This window comes from Microcaecilia unicolor, chromosome 3, assembly GCF_901765095.1.
Source record: "Microcaecilia unicolor chromosome 3, aMicUni1.1, whole genome shotgun sequence".
Classification (NCBI taxonomy): domain Eukaryota; kingdom Metazoa; phylum Chordata; class Amphibia; order Gymnophiona; family Siphonopidae; genus Microcaecilia; species Microcaecilia unicolor.
Genome location: NC_044033.1, coordinates 495987150 through 496009933, shown reverse-complemented (window position 1 = coordinate 496009933; position 22784 = coordinate 495987150). Strand labels below are relative to the sequence as shown.

General features: G+C 43.2%; 1 protein-coding gene across 3 annotated transcripts in view; it reads left to right on the top strand.

The window, feature by feature from the left end:
• Positions 1–22784, top strand: part of FUT9 (fucosyltransferase 9) — a 193416-nt gene that overhangs the window by 90472 nt on the left and 80160 nt on the right. The window contains exon 1 of one of the 3 annotated variants that reach the window (XM_030199087.1): positions 9577–9635. The exons of the other annotated variants lie outside the window; for them this stretch is intronic. The gene's annotated coding sequence lies outside the window, so the exon portion shown is untranslated. Of the gene's footprint in view, positions 1–9576; positions 9636–22784 lie in introns of those variants that run through there. 3 annotated transcript variants of the gene reach the window in all.

The following is a 22784-nucleotide window of genomic DNA, read 5'->3' as shown; positions in this document are numbered from 1 at the left end:
AATAGAAGTTCTTAAAAAATTAGAAAACAAAGTCAAGCATCTATTGCTAAAGAATATGGTGTCAATCCCAGTCAAATTTCATGTATCTTGAAGCAGAAACATCAGCTTCTGGAAGACTGGCAAAACAATACAAATCCACACCGGAAATGAAAACGGGCAGGAAAAGCTGAGGATGTAGAAGATGCTGTTCTTCAGTGGTTTTCTCAAGTCAGGAGCAGACAGTTTCCTGTCAGTGGTCCACTGCTTATGGAGAAAGCTAATCAGCTAGCTGAAAGTCTTGGTCTAACTGAATTAAAAGCCACTGTTGGATGGTTGGAAAGATGGAAGGAGAGGAATAACATAAAATTCAGGAAACAGCATGGTGAAAAACAAGACGCTGATGACTTTGGTGCTGAAAATTGGGTTGTTTCAGTTCTTCCTACCATCTTGAACGAGTTTGCACCTCGTGACATTTTCAATGCTGATGAAAACGGTCCCTACTGGCGAGCGATTCCTGATGGAACACTTGCATTCAAACTTGTCGAAACTACAGGAAGTAAAACATCGAAGGACCGACTGACGATCCTCCTTTGCTGCAATATGGATGGGAGTGAGAAGTTGGAACCACTCGTCATTGGAAAGAGCAAACAGCCCCGTTGCTTCAAGAATGTTAAGGGACTTCCTGTGTCATACGAGGCTAACGCAAATTCATGGATGACTGGGGAAATTTGGAAGCAGTGGCTAAAGATGTTAGACACTAGAATGTGGGCACAAAAGCGTCAGATTTTGTTGCTTTGTGATGATTGTGCTGCACACAGTGATGATGTCAGGCTGTCTAACGTCAAGGTGGTCTTCCTGCCACCAAACAATACCTCTCTGATCCAACCTATGGATCAGGGCATAATAGCCAATTTCAAACAACATTATCGGGCTCTTGTGCTACGTCGTCTGATGAGCGTTATGGATGGCCAGACTGGCAAGGATAAAAAAGCTGTTTAACTGACTCGTAATCTATCACTGTTGGATTCCCTACATAAGCAGAAAGAAGCCTAGAATCATGTTACACAGGCAACCATTGTGAACTGTTACAAGCGGGCAAGCTTTGTTAAGGATGTGGAGAGGGACGAAACAGATGCAGCTGTTGCAAACGCGTCAGATAAGCAGGCTGACATCCCAGCCGGTGTTACTGAAGAGGAGTTTCATCACTACGTAGCTGTTGATTATGATCTACAAACAGCTGACGACAGCACTGATGTCCAGATATGCGCCTACACGCAGGCAACGGCTGATGATGAAACAGATGATGAAATGAGCAGCGAGACACATGCTGATGAAATTCAATAACCTCCTGTCCAGTGGTGTAGCCACAGGTGGGCTTGGGTGGGCCAGGGCCCACCCATTTATGGCTCAGGCCCATCCAACAATAGCACATGTTTAGTGGTAATGTGGGAATCCCAAACTCCGCCAGCTGAAGATTTTTCCATGATGGTAACAAAAAAGCTACTCTCCACGACACCGGCACCTGCACATGCTCAGTTTTCGGTGTAATACTGCTGCCAATGTGGAAAGAAGCGTTTTCCCATCAGCTGAGATTTTTTTTTTTTGGAGGGGGGGAGAACACTTGGTGCCCACCCAATTCTTGCCTAGGCCCACCCAAAATCTGTTGTCTGGCTACGCCCCTGCTCCTGTCACTTTTGCAAGAGTGCTGGACAGTCTCAACACTGTGTGGGGCTATCTGGAGGCCACTGGATGTCAGTGCTATGACAGTTTTTACCGTCTGGCAGACATAGTCTATGGAACTCACAGACACAATAGTGTACAGAGGACTATGACTGATTACTTCAAGTAAGCCTAACATCAGTTAACGGAGACTGTATACTGTGTCGTATAATAAACAGTACTGTAGATATGTTTATCAGATGTCAAGCTTCTTTGGGTCACAACGGTTAAGTGCATGCTCCCGTTAACTGCATGTATTTCTTTGGTCCCAGACCCTTGCACTTAATCGGATTGCACTGTATGTGTATATATATTCATAGAGTGAATGGAATATGGTGAAGAGTGTTTGGTTTGTAATGTGGATTTTATGATAAGTAAATGGATAATAAAGTGAAATGTTTATGTGCAATATTTGAATAAAGATTTAATAGTAAATGAACAATGGTTGTTTTGGAATGTGTATGTACACTTACTACAACTAATTGTAATTGTTTTGACCTATTTTTGGAATATTACATATATATATATATATATATATACACACACACACACACAGAATGAATTCACCTCTTAACACACGCTAAATGCCAAGAAGCCCATAGCATTTAGTGCATGCTAATTCCATTAGCGCACACTGAGGATCTTTGGCTAAAGCTTAGCTCAAGTTATCTTCAGCAGGGCCCATAGGAATAAAATGATAAGCTTTAGTAAAAAAAAGGCCCCTATGTATGATTTATTTTTCTTCATATTATTCAAAGCCTAGTATTCCACTTTTGACATACTAAAGAAAATATCTTTCCTTCTTTCCTCCAAGTTTTCAATGCATATTAAAGAAAATATTTTTCTTTATTTCCTCCAAACTTTCAATGCATTTTTGTACTATCCAGCTCATTTTCGAAAGAGATCGCCGGCCATCTTCCGACACAAATCGGAAGATGGCCGGCGATCTCCTGAAACCGACCAAATCGGTATAATCGAAAGCCAATTTTGGCCGGGTTCAATTACTTTCCATCACGGAGCCAGCGAAAATTCAAGGGGGCGTGTCGGTAGGATAGTGAGGACGGGGGCGGGGGCATGCTCACGAGATGGTCGGCTTCGCCCGATAAAGAAAGCTGGCCTTGACTTGCATTTTGCCGGTTTTACTTGGTCCCTTTTTTTTCACTACCAAGCTTCAAAAAGCAGCCCCAACTCACCACCGGAGGGAATCAGGGATGACCTCCTCTTACTCCCCCAGTGGTCATCAATCGCCTCCCACCCAAAAAAAAATAAAAAAATCCAAGTGCTCATCAGGGATGTCCTAAACCAAAGCTATTTTTGCTCAGCTTTTTCAGTAGTACCAGTGGGATTTGAACCAGCCATTTCTGGATTATAAGACTGGTGCTCTAACCACTTGGCCAGAGCTCCACTTGCTTGGCTGTCCCTCCCTTTTGATTATGCCCCTTCAGGTCTCTCTCAGCCAATCACAGACAGGAGTCTTTCTCAGCCAATTACAGCGCATTTAGCTGTCTGTGATTGGCTGAGAAAGACCCCTGTCTGTGATTGGCTGAGCGAGACCTGAAGGGGCATAATCAAAAGGGAGGGACACCCAAATTAGTGGAGCTCTGGCCAAGTGGTTAGAGCACTTGTCCTCTACTCCCGAGATGGCTGGTTCAAATCCCACTGGTACTACTGGAAAAGCCTGACCAGTTAGGTTCTTTTTCCAATTTTTTGAAGCCGGCCATCTGTAAACCTGGCGATCTCAACATTTGACCTAAATGTTGAGATTTAGCCGGCCCCCAACTGTATTATCGAAAGAAAAGATGGCCGGCCATCTTTTTCGATAATACGGTTGGCACCGCCCCTTTGCGGAGCAGGCCCCGAAGATGGCCGGCGCCGTTCGATTATTCCCATCTATGTGTTCTAAAGTCTGAATTGTTGGATTTGTTTGACCTGGAATCTCTCTATGCTCATGAGATGTCTACATATATAGGGCTTCTTTTACAAAGCCACACTAGCGATTCCTGCGCGACAAATGAGAGGAAGCCCATAGGAATTGAATGGGTTTCCTCTCATTTACCAACCGAGAATCAGTAGTGCAGCTTTGTAAAAGAGGCCTGTAGTTTTTTTTATTTTGAAAATAATTACATAAATTTAAGTTTCCTAGTAAATCAATATGATCAATTCTGGTTTAAAAGGCATTATATTTCTGGGTATGGATAAATGATAAACCTTTTCCTAATACCTTTGTTTCATTTACAGTAGGCTCAACATCAAACAGATTGCCTTCTCTCAATGCTGCTAAAAGTATGCACTGACCAAACCTCATTGAGGATAGGAACTTTTTGGACATCATAAAGATTCCAAATTGACCATCTAGTCTTCCCAGTCTGCAGTGGCGTAGCCAGACAGCCAATTTTGGATGGGCCTGAGTCCAAAGTGGGTGGGCACAATATTTTCTCTGCCCTGCCCTACCGCAAAATATAAATACATTAGCTAATAAGGATCCTCAAGCTCTGTCAGCTGAAGACTTTCTCTGAAGGTGGCCAGAACTCCCTTTTACCAAACTTGGCAGGCAGCAGCAACATCCATAAGCCACTGATGCCAGCACCCTATCCAGCTTATTTTCGAAAGTGATAGCCGGCCATCTCCCGACACAAATCGGGAGATGGCCGGCCATCTCCTAAAACCAGCCAAATCGGTATAATCGAAAGCCAATTTTTGGACACACTCGCCAGCATTCCGTCGCGGAGGCGGCTAAACTTCAAGGGGGCGTGTCGGTAGGGTAGTGAAGACGGGATGTGGACGTGCTTACGAGATGGCCAGCTTCAGCTGTTAATGGAAAAAAGAAAAACGGCGATGACAAGCATTTGGCCGGTTTTACTTGGTCTATTTATTTTCACGACCAAGTCTCAAAAAAATGCCCAAACTGACCAGATGACCACCGGAAGGAATTGGGGATGACCTCCCCATACTCCTCCAGTGGTCACCAACCCCCTCCGACCCCCCCAAAAAACGTTAAAACATTTCCTTCCTAGAAGGGGAAGCCAGTCGGCCAGCTCGTAAAAAAAAAAAAAAAAAGGATCTTGCTGATCAGTTATGTTATGACTTACTTGTTCTGAAGTGCTGTATTTTGTGATACTGTTTTGAGAAATGTTCAAGAAAGACTTCATACAAATTAAAAAAGCACCTGCCGTTCATTTTCCCTTGATAGCCGTCTTTCTCCCAGAAAGTGCACTTCTCTTAATGGCCGGCTTTCTCCCCAAACAGGGAAATCAAAAGAGTTTTTTTTAGTAGTAACAGTGGGTTTTGAACCAGCCACTTCTGCATTACAGGAGCCATGATGTAACCACTTGGCCACAGTTCCACTTATTTGGATTTCCCTTTTGATTATACCCCTTCAGGTCTCTCTCAGCCAATCACATTAAGCTGTCTGTGAGTGGCTGAGAGAGACTTGGAGGGGTATAATCAAAAGTGAGTGAGACCCAAGTAAGTGGAGCTCTGGCCAAGTGGTTAGATCATTGGTCTTGTAATGCAGAGGTGGCTGGTTCAAATCTCACTGTTACTACAAAAAAAAAAGCTGTGTGCAAAAACTGTTTTGATTTCCCTGTTTGGGGAGAAAGACGGCCGTTAAGAGAAGTGCACTTTCGGAGAGAAAGACGGCTATTAAGGGAAGTGCATGTCAAGGACGGCCAACAAGGGAAAATGCACCGCAGGGACTTTTTTCATTTGTATGAAGTCTTTCTTGAACATTTCTCAAAACAGTATCACAAAATACAGCACTCCTGAACAAGTAAGTCATAACATAACTGATCAGCAAGATCTAAACATCCAGAAGTACCAGTGCACTACGAATGCTGGCCCCTCCCACGGCCACATGCCTTGGATTTGGCCGGGTTTGAGATGGCCGGTTCCAGTTTCCATTATCGCTGAAAAACAAAGTCAGCCATCTCAAACCCAGCGATCTGTGGCATTTGGTTGGCCCCAACCGTATTATCGAAACAAAAGTTGGCCGGCCATCTTTTTCGATAATACGGTTCCAGCCAGCTGTTGAGGCGCCGCCAAAATAGATCGCCGGCGATCGATTTCACCGGCGCCGTTTGATTATGCCCCTCTATGTGTGCTTAGCTGTCGGTGACTCAAGCATGCTGTCACCGACTGCAGAGCTTGGTAGAAGGAAGTTCTGGCCATCTTTGGAGGAAGTCCTCAGCTGGGGAGGCTTGGGATCCTTACCACCTATACAGCAAGGGTCAGAACTGGTGTTAGACGTGCTAGGGCCCCCTCCCTGATCCCCTCTCCTCCCTGCCTTCCCTCCGATTTCCCAACCTGCCATTACTGTCACACCATCAGACCCTCACCAAATACAGAACAAGGGATCACGTATCAGAAATAAAAATATTTAGACAAAAATTGAACTCGGAACCCCAAAAAGTTAAATTTAGCATGTACTTCAACACTGGAGAAATAAAAACAGAAATGCATTTCCTTTCTCCTGAACACGATACAAACACATTTGCTATGTAGATTTCCCAAAGCCAACATATTCCATTTAAAACATTCAAAATGCATTGCTTTTTTCTACCTTTGTGGTCTGGACATTGTATTTTTCCATCATCTTGGTTGCAGTTTCTTTTCTTCTTTCCTGTCTTCTAATTCTCTTCCGAGCGGCTGCTGTCCATTTGTCTTCTTTTACCTTCACTACACCTGCTTCTGACATATTGACTGTTCTTATTTTTAGCGCTTTCCTCTCTTTTTTCTTCTTTCTGCTTTGCTGTCAACTCAGTTTTCACCCTCTCACTGTTCTCCTCCTTTTTAGTTTACAGCTACCTATCAGGTTTTCATCTTTTTCTCTCACCCACTAGCTTTTCCATTTCCCCATCTCACTCCTTCCTCAGCCCTCCATTCCCTTTCATTACCATATTTCTATCCTCTGTAATCACGATCTTTTTATTTCCTTGCCACCCTCTTCCTCTCCCTCCTGGCCTCTCCCACATGGTTCCGCCATCTTCCTTCCCTCCACCCTTCTAGCCCAGCATCTGCTCCCTCCTGCCCTCTCCCCCATGTTCCAACATTTTTCCCTCTCTCTTCCCTCACTCCCACTGTCCGGCATCTCTCCATCACTCTTCTGCTCCTGAATCCAACATCTCCTCCTTTCTCCCCTCTCCACCTCCTGTGTTTCTCTCTCCCTCTCATTCACCCCCAGGTCCAATATATCTCCCTCTCTCCCACTTTCTACCATTTCTCCCTCTCTTGTGCCATGGGTCCAACACTTCTCTTCCCCCTCCCCCCATGCAGCATTTTCTCTCTTCCTCCCTTCCACTGCCATGTCCAACATTTCTGCCTCTCCCCCTCCCTTGTGCCCCCATCCAACATCTCTCGCTTCCCCCTACAACATCTCTTCCTGCCCTCCACCATCATGTCCAATTTTTCACCATCTATCTTCCCCTCCTCACTACCCCCTGTCCAACATTTACCATCTCTTCCTCCCTCCCCACTACCCCTGTGTCCCACATTTCTCCCTCCCTTGTCCCTCTCCCCTCCCCATGCAAGATTTTTTCCTTTCTTACCCCTCTCTAGCCTATGTCCCACAATTCTCTCTCTCTTACCCCTCTCCACCTCATGCCTCCCCATGCAGCATCTATCTTTTTGAAAGGAGACCTCCCCCCAACTCTCCCTCTCATCAATGGGGCACCGGTATTGGAGGAAGCAGGCTGAGCTCTGATCCTGCATCTGCCTCCCTCTCTCTCACTGCAGCGTTTCCCAGACGCCGTCTACCTACCGCCGCCAAGATCCTGCACCTACCTCCCTTTGTCTCAGCAGCAGCGGACCAGTGGTAGCGATTCATGCTGCCTCCTGCTTCATTCTAACCCGGAAGCGTCTCCTCTGCTGCGCGCTCGCATCCTGCCCCAGCAGAAACAGGAAGTTGTAATAATGGGGGCGGGATGTGGCAGAGGAGATGCTTCCGGGTTAGAACGAAGCAGGAGGCAGCATGAATCGCTACCGCTGGTCCGCTGCTGCTGAGACAGAGGGAGGTAGATGCAGGATCGTGGCGGCGGTAGGTAGGCAGCGTCTAGGAAGCGCTGCCGTGAGAGAGAGGGAGGCAGATGCAGGATCAGAGCTCAGGCTGCTCCCTCTGCTGCCGTTCTAATGAAGGTGCTCCACTGCTGGGTGGGCCTGAACCCAAATTGGGTGGGCCTAGGCCCACCCGTGGCTACGCCCCTGCCAGTCTGTTTACACTGACAGAGTATTTCTCATTATTGTGTAGTGGGCCCCTGGCAAACCTTCTTTTGTGTGACAGATTCTGGAGCAACAGAACAAATGTATTTGTTTGGGTCCTCTGAAGTGTTGGTGGGAGGGGGGGGGTGGGTTGACACTATCTCCAGTGCCCTGACCTGGAGCATTCTGTATCTCTAGCTAAAGGATCTACCTGCACAGAATGGCAAGTGTGGCTCTAGCTACCCTGTTGGGCAGACTGGATGGGCCATGCAGGCATTTACTCTTCTGCAGCAGACAGACAGATACTCAAGACTTGGTTCAGTTTCTATCCCTGTTGAGCACCTTTTTGTGGAGGACAACCCAGTATATAATCTCTTTCAGGGTAATATTCTGTGTCTCTACAAATTCACTGCACATGGTGGCAGTGGCATAGCCAAGGGTGGGCCCGGGTGGGCCCGGGCCCACCCACTTTGGGCTGAGGCCCACCCAGTAGCAGCACATCTATGATGTGTTTGGCAGGGATTGCCAAGCCCCACTAGCTGAAAACTCCCAACAACTGTCCCTCCTGCATACCTTGTAAATAGCAGATCTTCGCCAGCAGCAAGCAGCGACTGATACATACTGCTTGCACCGGCCCAACAGCCTTTCCTCTGATGTATTCCCGCCTATGCGGAAACACGAAGTTGCATCAGAGGGAAGGCCATGGGGCCAACATGAGCAGTGTGTATTAATTGCTTCTCACTGGCGGTGAAAATCTGTTACAAGGTATGTGGGAGAGGGGGGATGTTTGAGAGACCATATGGCATGCAGGCGAGAGGAGAGACCAAATCAACTGTGGGACAGGGTCGGGTTCTTCTGCCCACCCATCTTGGGCCCAGGCCCATCCAAAATTGGGTGTCTGGCTACACCCCTGCATGGTGGCATGAATTGAAATTACTGGGCCTGATTCAAGTAGCCTTGTCATTCTATCACCCTCTTCCAGATCATACCAACATTCTTCCCCAATTTCTCCCTTCTTCTATAGTCTACCCATCCCTTTCCTTACTTCCTGATCAACTTTACAAGTTGCATTGTTACCTCCCTCTAAGAGCATGACTGTATTTTTCATGCTATGTGTAGTTTTCAAACGACATGCATTAGACAGCTCATAGCACCCTCTGGTGGCCAGAGGCAAAACAGCCTAGAGAGGCAAAAATGGCAAGCAAGTTTATTGTATATATAGAGTCCAAACTTGTTTTGCTAGCATTTATATTCTCCCTTGATTAGAGGATCAATACAGAACTAGATTTCAGGTCTCTTGCCCTATACTTGTCAGTACCCTTAGACAGTGAGGGTTAGTTTAGATCCAGTCTGCAGTAAAAGAGGGGTTGAGAGAAAGTCACCTTTTTCCTATCTTGCAGAACCCAGACTGGGATATGAAGAGGAAACCGCATGTTCTGCTGTGGGTAGATCCTTACTATGTCAATCTTGCAGAGAGGTAAAAGGAAAAGACAAGAGCAGCATACATAGAAGAATAATATCTCCATTTAAAGGGAGGATCCCTCACACCATCCAGTCCTGATACCCAAAAGAGATACTCTGTGAGATACTGCATATGATTCTATGACCAGCCTAGGAGGAGCTGAAAAGAGGGCTTCGGCCTGAACCATTACTTTTGTGTGGTGTCAGAGATGATCCTCTTTAGAGGAGCCTACAGGCATGGAAACCTAGAAGAAGAGAATGAAAGAAAAACACTCTGTGAGCAGGTGGGCCTATTTTGGGAGACTGATCTTGTGGAGAGGGTACTTTGAAAGTGGGGTATGCATCGAGCTGTCTAAGACCACAGGATATTGTTGGAAGAGTCATGTCTCAGGGGTCATGTATTAGATGTTACAAAGGGTCTTGGATCAGCATAATGGTATTTTAAATTCAAATTCAGTCTTCAAAGTTTCTTAGTTTCATACATTTCATATTAGTTCTTATCTGGAGTTGATTTCCAGAGTCTGGTCTGGAGTCAGCTCAGATTTTTAACAATCAAGTTTACTCAATTCTTCAAACTATATAGAGCCCCCCTAAAACATGCTACACCATGGGATTTGTTAAGGAACTGCTGCAGAGACTTAGGAAAGCTCCAACATAGTGCTCCACACTTCACAGAAACAGAAGAAAGCCTTGTGCCGGAAGAAGAGGACCTCGGCTGGCGGGGGGTTGGGGTCCCCCGCCAGCAAAGGTAGGCGACGGTGGCAGCGGGGGAGTGTTGGCGGCGGGCGGGGGGGGGGGTCGAGAGGGTCATTGGCAAGGGGGTCTAGGGCCAAATCTACGGGGGCTGTGGCCCACGTAGCTACGCCACTGGCCTGCGGTATCAGTAATGCAGGGCTTTACTGCACACTGAGGCCACTTTTAGCACAGATGTAAAGTGGCTGCAATTTTCATTTCCCTATCGACGTCCGCCTGCTAATTTCCTAATTAGCATGTGGACATTAGTGTGTGAGCCCTTACTGCCACCTGTTTACTAGGCAGTAAGGGCTTACATGCTAACCCAGTGCTAATCGGGCAGCTTATGAGATCTACCCAAACTACCCAATTAGTACAGGACACACCTACTCTCTGCCTCCAAACACGCCCCCAAGCTAAAAAATAAAACCTATTTTTTAGTGCATGGGTAGCATGCGCCGATCCCAGAACTTCCACAGGAGGCCTGATCGTGTCCCACGGTAGTAAATTTTGGCACACTGAAATCAAATGTTAGTGCTTACCGCTGCTTAGTAAAATGGCCCCAAAATCTATCCCTGGTAGCTATTTCTTTTCTTCCTTCTACCTTGATAAACAAGTCACATGTGCCACATTTAAGGCCCTTTTTACCAAGCTGCAGCAAAAGGGGGCCTGTGCTGACATCAGCGCATGTGTTTTTCACGCACTCTGAGGCCCCTTTTACTGCAGCAGGTAAAAGGGAAGTCTCACTTTCCTGCAGGAAATGGCCGTGCGGCTTGTAAATCACTTGCCATGAGACCATATCGGGGGGGGGGGGGGGACGGAAGCCCTTACTGTCACCCATTGAGGTGGCGGTAAGGGATCCCGCGCTAACCTGGCAGTAATTGGGCAGCACGCGACACTGGGTACACTCCGGCGCTATAAAAATAAATATATTTTTGTAGCGCCAGATATGATGGTGCGTTTGGGGTGGGAAGTACCAGTGGGCTGCTGCAGTAGCCCGGCGGTACTCCCTGTTTAGCGCGTGGTAAGCCCGTGTTGGGCTTACCGCCGCTTAGTAAAACTGTCCCTTAATTTTATATCCCTTAGAAGTGACCAGAGGGACCATGCTATGACAGACATTTTGTAATGTGACCATGTCCAATCTTAGTACACCATTCTTGAAGTGGCGTTTTAAAATTCACATTAAAACTTTTTTTGTGACGCCTGCTAAACTATATTTAGCAGAGGTTTTATTGCACAAGTCACTAAATGTAAGCATTTAAAATTTCTGTAACGAAAGTACAGGGCCCTTCTAATGTAAAATTAATTGTAACTACGTCTTCAAAGAGGGAGCATGATAATTTAGCAATAATTGAAACAATACAGACTCAGCTTAATTCTTTATTCATCTCAGCATCTGCTGTCTGTAAAGATTGTTTAGATCTTCAAAAATGTGATACGGAATGACATCTGGAAAATGAAGGCATAATCTGTGAAGCAGGACTATTTTGTATTGTAATATTTGTTTCAAGTCACAGTGCTGCTAGCATCACAGGAAATCTGCATATTTCTGCAGTGAAAAGTCTCTTAAGGCTAAGTATCTCTTTATCGTGCAAAAAGAGCTGCAGTCAGTGTGTGTATCCACAAAGTCAGTCTTCTTTAGCACACGAGTGAACCCAAGCGTGCTATGGAATTACACATCCATCATGCCTAAATTAGGAATTTGCATTTTTTGATTGTACTGTTCTGTCACTCCACCTATAAAGAAGCCAGATGCAAACAAGCTAGAAATCAGTATACAACAGTGTTTTGCTATTTGCAGAGATTAATTTCTTAAAATATTTCTTTTCTTTAAAGTAGTACATTTAAAACAAATATAAAAAAAAAACCATTTTTTTACACAACACATAATTTTGAAATTTGTTGCTACATCTCTGGATTTAGAAAAAGGTTCGAACAAGTTCCTGGAGAAAAAGTCCATAAACGGACTAGGGGAAAATCCACTGCTTATTCCTGGGATCTAAATAGCATAGAATTTAGATACTTTGGGGGATTCTACCAGGCACTTGTGACCTGGATTCAGTGGTGTGCTGGAGCGGGCTCTCATGGGCTCGCGAGAGCCGTTAAGTTTTTAAAAATTTTGGGAGCCGGTTGTTAAAGTAGGCCTCCCCATGGCTACTTTAACAACTGACTCCCAAAATGTGGGCTTGGGCCCCCTCCTGAATTCTCTTTTACTTTGCTGGCAGTGATGCTGGCCCCACCAGCCAAGTAAATAGACTGCTGCTGCCCCCTGCTCCTTGTTTCTGACTCTGAGCATCAGGCTGAGACTTTTCATGCAAGCGCAAGAAGGTTCCATCATGCTGCTCAGAGCCAGAAACAAGCAGCAGAGAACGGTGGCAGTCCATTTATTGGCTGGTGGGGCTCGGCAAAGGTATGCCTAGCGTGCCCGCACAAGGGAGGGGAAAGAGAGGAATGTATTCCCCCCTCCCCCCAAATTTCAGGGCCGGCTATGTCCGGAGAGAGAGCCCGTTGTTAAAAATTTACCAGCACACCCCTGCCTGGATTGTCCACTCTTGATGGACCAGGCCTGTTCGACTATTTAGGCTGACCCAGCACTCTGCGTCTTGGAAACAGAAAATGATACATTCATTTTCTATTTAACGTGCCAAAATGATTTTAAAAAATACACTGTATGTGAAAGAACACATTTCAATCAATGATGTCTACATTAGAAAAGTAAACCAAGTGTTAATGTGTTGTATCAAGAAGTTTTACACACAACAAAGGAGACAGCAAAGGTGACTCAATAAAGCAATGATATGTATTGGTCTAAAAGATTTATTGATCAACAACAAGGGCTAAACACGGCATCAACAAACTCCATCCAAAGCTGCTCCCATTCACCACACAAACTGCCTCTTCTTGGCATCTATGAAACAAGGCGGACTTCCCTTCCGTGGCATGTGGCCAGTGTTCAGTGTGTCAAAACATGTTAAATGTGGATAGCTTCACAGATGTGCATACTGGGAAGATTTATTATTTAAAATCCTTAACTGATTGTCAATCTAAGAACATGATTTATCTTCTGAAATGTTCCTGCGATTTATACTATGTGGGACAAACATCTTGGATGTTGAAAACGAGGCTGATTGAGCACAGACACTGTATACAAGCCAAAAAAATGTATGAACCTTTGGTTTCTCATTGTCTTTTGAAACAACATGAGTTTGCAGATTTGCAATGTATGGTTTTGGAACAGATTCAAGTGACAGAGTGAAGAGGAGATGTGAGGAGAGTGTTAAGACAGAAAGAGCAAAGATGGATATACGTGTTGCAAACCGTAATCCCTAAAGGTTTGAATATATCAATCGAGTGGAAAGCTTTTTTGTGAATGGATCATTTATAAGTAAAGGTCTACAGATGATTCTATTCTTAAGGGTTACGTCATGGAGGAAGGTGGTGGATATGAAGGAAATTATGTATATATACAGAAGGGAAGTCCGCCTTGTTTCATAGACGCCAAGAAGAGGCAGTTTGTGTGGTGAATGGGAGCAGCTTTGGATGGAGTTTGTCGATGCCGTGTTTAGCCCTTGATACAGCCCAATAGTGGCGAAACAGGGTTCTCCTGTTGGGCTTTATAGTTACCGTATGCTGTGAAAAAGAATTTGGACTAGTGGCATCATGAGTATCCAAGTTAAGTAATGAATTAACGTTTACTTCACCGGATGTATGGCGTTAAAACAGGCCTGTACAATATAGTATTGTGGAAGGTGTATGTGCACATATTTCATGAATGAGAAGAGTGGAGATTTGTTTTGTGAAGACTAGTGATTGAAGAGGAGTTCTCTAAAGCTTGAAAGGTTTTTCCTTTAAAGAGTTATCTCCATGGTTTCTGAAGTCTTTTTTTCTCCACATATTTTCATGAATAGAAGTGACTTTACACCTCCAATGCATGGTTTCATTGAGTAGAATTTTGCTGTGATAATATTTGAGTCATATTCTACTAATTCCTTAATTTATATTGGTAATTGAAATCACCCATTATTATTGTGTTGCCCAGTTTGTTTGCGTCCCTAATTTCCTTTAACATTTCTGCATCCGTCTGTTCATCCTGGCTAGGCGGACGTTAGTACACTCCTATCACTATCCTTTTCCCCTTTACACATGCAATTTCAATCCATAGTGTTTCCAAGAAGTGTTTTGTTTCCTGCAGAATTTTCAATCTATTTGATTCAAGGCTCTTCTTAATATACAATGCTACCCCTCCACCAATTTGATCCACCCTATCAATACAATATAATTTGTACCCCGTTATGACAGTGTCCCACTGGTTATCCTCCTTCCACCAGGTCTCAGAGATGCCTATTATCTAATTTTTCATTTAGTGCAATATATTCTAACGCTCCCATCTTATTTCTTAGGCTCCTGGCATTCGCATATAGATATTTCAAACTATGTTTGTTGTTCCTATTTACATCATGCTCAGTACTTGACAGTATTAATTTGCAATCTTTTGTCTGATTTTTATTTATTTTTATTTAAGGACACCTGGAGGCTCATTTTCAAAGCACTTAGCCTCCCAAAGTTCCATAGAAACCAATGGAACTTAGCCTCCCAAAGTGCTTTGAAAATATGCCTCCTGATCTACTACGGTCTCTTTTGCAACCTCACTACCAGGATACCCTATCTTCCCTGTTTTGGTGATATCTTTGAAAGATACCTTATTCCGAACCATGCGCTTGATTTCTAACATCTGAAGTATTTGACCTGGAAAGTTGTGGTTTTGGTGGTGGCCACTTCAGCTTGCAGAGTCCATGAGCTTCAGCCCTAGTAGCTTATCCACTTTAAACTAAGTTTCATCACAATAGAGTAGTTCTCTGCACACACCCTAAGTTCCTTCCTAAGGTAGTGTCACAGTTCCATCTACCAACATTTTTCCCAAAATCACATTCCCATCCTGGCAAGATCGTACTGCATATTTTAGGTTGCAAGCAAGCCTTAGCCTTAGCCTTCTATCTGGAGTTGATTAAAGCCCATAGACACTCCACCTAGCTTTTGGTTTCTTCAGACACAAACCAGGTGGGGGTAGCCATCGGCAAATGCACAGTTTTTAATTGGCAAGCAGATTGCATCTCCTCTACTTATGCTCAAGTTGGGCTGACTCTAGAGGGTTATGTCAAAGATGATAATGACAGAGCCATGACTGTGTTGGTAGCCCACTTGAAGTCAGCCTTCATAGAAGATATTATTTCTAGAGCTGTGACATGGTCATCTGTCCACACATTCACATCTCATTACTACCTTGAGCAAGATACCTGATGTGACAACTGGATCAGGCTTCCCAGTTTTCTTTAGTTCCAGGCTGCACCTTCATAACTAGTATGTAAATAGTTTCAGGTTAATTGACTTTCAGACCTCGATGGTACGAGTCCTTTTTGTCCTAGCATTGCTGTTTTCAGTAAGCCTGGTAGCTAGGGATTCCCAACTGTGAGAATATCTGTAGCAGCCATTCTCCAAGAATATCAGGCCAGGTATTCTCACATACCCTCCTGCCTCCCCTTAGAGTTTTATTCTTTAGTTTTTGTTTACTAACTGAGGAACTCGTTTTCATGTGTTGGGAGGGAAGGCATCAGCGCATGCACGATAGAACCTTGCTAGAAGTTCTAACTTAATCTCGTTAATCAGTGTCCGCACTGGGCTCTTTTGGATGATGTCACCCTAGCTGTGAGAATATTTGGCTTGCTCTCTTTGGAGAACACCTGCTTCAGGTGAGTAATTTTGTTTTCTGTAGCGGTCGGCAGCAGCGAGCAGTAATTCAGACAGCCTGCTCACGCCAACCCCCAAGTCTTCTCTCTGACGTAACTTCCCACTTACACATAGGTGGGAAGCATCAGGCTATCAGAATCGCTGCCCTCTGCTGCCACCTCTGTCGACCATTGCCACTAACTGCTACTGGAAAAAAGGTGATGTAAAAACAGACAGGCTAAATTCCCCAGTTTGTATGCCCACATCATGAGGAAGCTAGTGGAATCTTCATACTAAATCTAGTTTAACTTAGCCAAACATTGTTAACTGGCTCAGTTATAGTGAGTCCTTGGATTTGATATGTATGTTCCTGTGGCAGTTTGCTAGTTCTTATCACAAATTCCAACCAGATTATTACATAGTGAAAATTGTGTGAAATTTAGATTGTGTCCATTTGGTATCATCTCAGTACTTTGTCAGTTTGGGGGTAGCTCTATAAATCTGTGCCTGGTGGGTCTATTATAAAGGAATTTAGGCCTACAGATGTACAGATTGGATGCGGTGAAGGGATGTGATCACCACCAGTACTGTGGCATTCGCTTTAAAATTGTTCCTTTTGAATGCTTGTTATATGTGGCTAATTTTGTTCTCTTTTAAGTGTATTGTTGCCCTTTTGCCTTCATTACAAATATTCAACTATAAAGATAGCATAATGATTTCAAATTTAATTATTGAACTTAAGCACAATCTTAATACTTGTTTCTTAAATGATAAAATATATATCCTTAAAAAAACTGATGGCATGCCTTGACAATTTTTGCAGTTTTTCAGTGTGCCATGAGCTGAAAAAGATTGAAAACCACTGATTTAGATCTTATTTGTATTGGTAAAAATCTAGCCTTTGGTGCTTTGTTCATTAATGAGGTAATGCTTCTTCCATGGTCAGATCGTGCTGTGATTAAATTTCAATTAAGATTAGAAAGTGGAAAAAGTTCATGTGAATGCTTCATATAACTATTATGCTCATGAATCTTTAAAAAAGTATTATCTGGTAAAATCAGAGATTTGGAACCTTTAGATGTGGAAACTGCAGTTTCTGTTGGGAACGATTCTTTTTTTTTTTTTTTTTTACACATATACAATTATTTCAAGGAATTACACTTGATCGGAAAGTGTTATTTTCTCAAATTAACATACAAGAATAATATAAGTTTCATTTAATTCAACACTCAAGTCCACTTTAAATATAGAGACATCCTTAGTGTAGGAGGATTAAAGGAATAAAGAAATACATTCTTTTTAAGGAAATATGACATCTAGGAGACATTTAAACAAGGTTAATTCTATTTCGCTCCTTCAATTCTTTTAGAGGAATGATTCCTTATGTGACTCTTTGAACGAAATTGTACCTATTATGGAAAAATGTCTGAAAAGCACTCATAGGATGCCTTGGTTTACAGATGAGCTTAGACTTTTGAAATACAATTTAAGGAAATGTGAGAGAGAATGGAGAAAATGTTCCTCTGGAGTAACTTTTGACCAATATAACACAAAACCTTTAGTTTATAAAAAAAAGCAACTCAATCTGCCAAATGTTGATATTTTAATGATTAACAGTCTGCAATGGCTACAAACTTGCTAATATGATCTGATCACTAAATACTAAATGCAAGCTAAAATCAAACAATATGAACAGTTCAAAGAGCAATTTTCACACCACCTTTCGGAGGAAAAGACTTCAGAAGCTCAGCACAACCAATATTGTTGTAGACTTTTGTCTAATAGCCAAGGTGCTTTCTCATTAGTCAGAAAAAACATCCTGGTATATATTGCATCAGTTAGTAAACAAAAGCTAAAGAATAAAACTCCAAGGGGAGGCAGGAGGGTCTGTGAGAATACCTGGCCTGATGTTCTTGGAGAATGGCTGCTACAGATATTCTCACAGTTGGGAATCCCTAGCTACCAGGCTTACTGAAAACAACAATGCTAGGACAAAAAGGACTCGTACCATCGAGGTCTGAAAGTCAATTAACCTGAAACTATTTACATACTACTACTACTACTTAACATTTCTAAAGCGCTACTAGGGTTACGCAGCGCTGTACAATTTAACATAAAGGACAGTCCCTGCTCAAAGAGCTTACAATCTAAAGGACAAGTGAACAGTCAGTCCGATAGAGGCAGTCAAATTGGGGCAGTCTGGATTTCCTGAAAGGTGAGAGTTAGGTGCCGAAAGCAGCATTGAAGAGGTGGGCTTTAAGCAAAGACTTGAAGATGGGCAGGGAGGGGGCTTGGCGTAAGGGCTCAGGAAGGTTGTTCCAGGCATAGGGTGAGGCGAGGCAGAATGAGCGGAGCCTGGACTTGGCGGTGGTGGAGAAGGGTACTGAGAGGAGGGATTTGTCCTATGAACGGAGGTTTTGGGCGGGAACGTAAGGGGAGATGAGGGTAGAGAGGTAGTGAGGGGCAGCAGACTGAGTGCATTTGTAGGTAAGAAGGAGAAGCTTGAACTGAATGCGGTATCTGATTGGAAGCCAGTGAAGTGACCTGAGGAGAGGGGTGATGAGAGTATATCGATTCTGGCGGAATATAAGACGTGCAGCAGAGTTCTGAACAGATTGAAGGGGGGATAGATGACTAAGTGGGAGGCCGGTGAGGAGTAGGTTGCAGAAGTCAAGGCGAGAGATAATGAGAGCGTGGACGAGAGTCCGGGTGGTGTGTTCAGAGAGGAAAGGGCGAATTTTGCTGATGTTGAAGATGAAAAAGCGACAGGTCTTGGCTATCTGCTGGATATGCGTGGAGAGGGAGGAGTCGAAGATGACTCCGAGGTTGCAGGCAGATGAGATGGGGAGGATGAGGGTGTTATCAACTGAGATAGAAAGTGGAGGAAGAGGAAAAGTGGGTTTTGGTGGAAAGACGATGAGCTCGGTCTTGGACATGTTCAGTTTCAGGTGGTGGTTGGACATCCAGGCAGCAATGTCGGATAAGCAGGCTGATACCTTTGCCTGGGTCTCCGCGGTGATGTCTGGTGTGGAGAGATACAGCTGGGTGTCATCAGCATAGAGATGATACTGGAAGCCATGAGATGAGATCAGGGAGCCCAGGGAAGAGGTGTAGATTGAGAAGAGAAGGGGTCCAAGGACAGATCCCTGGGGAACACCAACAGATAGCGGGATGGGGGGTGGAGGAAGATCCATGAGAGTGATCTCTGAAGGTGCGGTGGGAGAGATAGGAGGAGAACCAGGAGAGGACAGAGCCCCGGAACCCAAATGAGGACAGTGTGGCAAGGAGTAAATCATGATTGACAGTGTCAAAAGCGGCGGATAGATCGAGGAGGATGAGGATGGAGTAGTGGCCTCTGGATTTGGCAAGGAACAAGTCATTACAGACTTTAGAGAGTGCTGTTTCTATCGAGTGAAGAGGGCGAAAACCGGATTGAAGTGGATAGAGGATGGCATGAGAGGAGAGAAAATCAAGGCAGCGGCTATGAACGGCATGCTCAAGTATTTTGGAGAGGAAGGGTAGGAGGGAGATGGGGCGGTAGTTGGAAGGACAGGTAGGGTCAAGTGATGGTTTTTTGAGGAGAGGTGTCACTACGGCATGCTTGAAGGTGTCAGGGACAGTTGCAGTGGAGAGAGAGAGGTTGAGGATATGACAGATGGAGGGGGTGACAGTATGAGAGATGGTGTTAAGTAAGTTGGTGGGGATGGGATCAGAGGAACAGGTGGTGCATTTCGAGGAGGAAAGAAGGCGAGCGGTTTCCTCCTCGGTGATGTCACGAAAGGAGGAGAAAGAGGCCTGGGTTGGTTGGTTGAGGGAGAGGGTTGAAGGGTGAAGAGGAGGAGATGGCTTGCTAGTGAACTCAAGGTTGATCTTTTGCACCTTGTCGCGTAAGTAGTTGGCCAGTGATTGAGGAGAGAGCGAGGGGGTGGGGGTGGGAGCGGAGGGCACTTTGAGGAGGGAGTTAAGGGTGGCGAAGAGACGACGGGGGTTGGAGCTAGTTATGAAGGTGCAGCCTAGAACTAGAGAAAACTGGGATGCCTGATAGAGTTGTCACATCATGTATCTTGCTCAAGGTAGTAATGAGATGGGAATGTGTGGACAGATGACCATATCACAGCTCTAGAAAAAACATCTTCTATGGAGGCTGACTTCAAGTGGGCTACCAACATAGTCATGGCTCTATCATTATATTGCATAGTTTTTTTTTTTTTAAACTTTGTATATATATTTTTAAAAATAAGTGTAAATTATTCATTTTTCATAGAGGCAGTTCAATTCCAATTCCCTATTACAATCTTTTATAAAACAATGGTAACTTAGCTTAAAATTGGCCAGTGCTCAACAGAGCCCCTCTGTTTCTCTTATTGATTTTTGAGGAGCTGTTACCAACTGTTATCAATCAAATTGTTCTAAAAAAAAGTAGTCAAAAGTCAAATCAGACTCAGTCTGCATTGTTTATATATAATTAAAAGAGCTCTTGTATAAAAGGCATACAAAACTTAAATTTACCTTACAGCCACTGATCTAACTGGTTACCTGGTGGCACTATAGTGAAACAAAATGGTGTTCACTTTTTAACAAAAACACCACTGGCTCTGCACCAATCCAATGGCATATCTCAGTTTGTACGTAGTATGATTCGTCAAATGCAATGTCCATTAGCTGACACTCTTAAAAATATCTGATATTAGATAGATCATTGATCTATCTCAAGCTACAATTAATTAATTGCAATAGGTTGCACCCTTGTATTGAAGTTTAAAAGGATTGGCAAAAACGAAGAGACTCATTCCTCTACCCAATTAAAGAAAAACCTTTCAGTCTATTCTGATGTTTAAGCCATTTGGGGATAAAGATTGCAGTTTAAAGATCCATCGCTGTTCAGATTGTAATAATTTTTCCCCATCACCACCGTTTAAGTTGTCCTTAACGTGATCAAACAAAGCATTTCAGTTCATCAAACGTATGAGAACATTCTATGTATTGTGGAAGAGTAGCCTAATGGTTAGTGCAGTGGGCCTTGATCCTAGGGACCTGGGTTCAAGTCTCACTGCAGCTCACTGTAACTCTGGGCAAATCAATTAGGGACCTTTTTACTATTTATGAAGATCGACTAGATGTTCTGTCAATTGTGTTATAATATGACAAGTTGTACAGTGTCCACAATTAAAATGTCCTAACCCAAAATCAGCTGATCCCACTTGTTGACTGTTAATAGCTTCACTTAAACATTCTTTGAAATTTCAACCTCTAGAAAAGGCCAAACTAAGCTCACATTCGTTGAATATAGGGTGAGCTTCTATAATGCACACATGACATAAGTCTGAATTTTATTCTCTACATCCTGGGCATTTTTAGGGTGCAATAACCATTCTCTATGATTATACTTTGCATGCTTATAATTTGTTTTAAAATTTGTTTAGGGTCTCTTTGATCTAGTAATTCAGCCGTTAGCATCTGGGATTCTTTTATAAAATTACCTAAATTGGTGCAAATACATTGATGCCTCAGAAATTGTGAAAAGGGAAGACTTTTCTCCATTGCCTTAGGATGACAACTATGAAATTGCAACAAAGTATTTCTATCCGTGACTTTAATGAGCATAGTTGTCTGGAAGCTTTCAGTTTTTTTGTAAAATCAGAACATTCAAGAATTTCAATTTTTCATTAGAGTATTGCATCATAAATTTGATGTTATTGTCACTGGTATTCAGCCACTTATTTTTTTTTTTTTCCAATTGACCAGGATCACCTTTCCACGAAAGAAACACGTCGTCAGTATAATGATGCCATTTATAAACTGATGCAGATCATTCATTTTTAGTCAGCCAAAGCTTTTGAAACTATATCATATTAAAGGCAGGCTACTGATGGGGCAAAAGTTGCCCCCATTGCAACTCCCTTCTGTAGAATTTTTTTTTCTTTTTTTATGAAACAGAAAAAAAAGTTTTCTTTAAGGGCTATCTCGGTCAAAAAAGTAAGAAAACTAGTTGGAACCAAATGTGGTGTTGGTTTCTCTTTCAAGGCTGCTTCTACTATGTTCAGACAACCTTCTTGAGGGAAGGAAGTGTCGAGGGTTACCATATCCATAGTAACCATTATGAATGGAAAATCTTGTTTTGGTACATTTTCTAACCTATTTAAAAAAAAAAAAAAAACAGGTCGTATCCTGAACATATGAGTCACTTCCTACTACTAAAGGTTTCAAAAAACCAATCAATGTATTTAGATAAAGGTTCCGACAAAGAATTACATGATGAAAAAGTAGGACATCCCAGAGACTTATTTAAATCTTTATGATATCATTGAGTCAGCTACATCGGGATCAAAAGAGAAATTTGGACTAGTTAACAAATTGATAAAGGATTCAACTAAGTCTGGAGAGCTTGGTCTGTCAATCTTATCAGGATTTTGCTGTGAGTTTCTCTAATAACGCTGAGAATAAGTTATGCAATTTGATTGTGTGAAGTTACTAATTAAAATGATTTGTCTGTTACCTCCAGATGGTTTCTATTTGGTTCACAATTATAGACCAAACTCCTCCTTACTGTTTTTTGCTAAGGTAATGGAGAAGGTGGTCAATGACCAGCTAATTGATCCTTTTGAAAAACCTGATGTATTAGATTCGAATTAATTTGGATTTCAGACAAATCATGACAGAGAGACTTTATTGATCTCTCTCTTGGATGTAATTAAAAGGTACGCTGAAAAAGACTTACGGTAGTGTAGGCATGGGTTTGGAGTGCGTGCCGATCCATTTTTCAGTGCACCTGTAAAAAAGGCCTTTTTCAAATTTTTGCCGAAAATGGACTTGCGGCAAAATTGCTCTTGTCAATACACGCATCCAGAAAATAGTTTTTATTTTTAGATGCATGTATTGTTTGCACGCCAATTGACATTTGATATGCGTAGGTCATTACCACCTGGTTACCGTGTGAGACTTTACCACTAGGTCAATGGCTGGCAGTAAGATCTCAG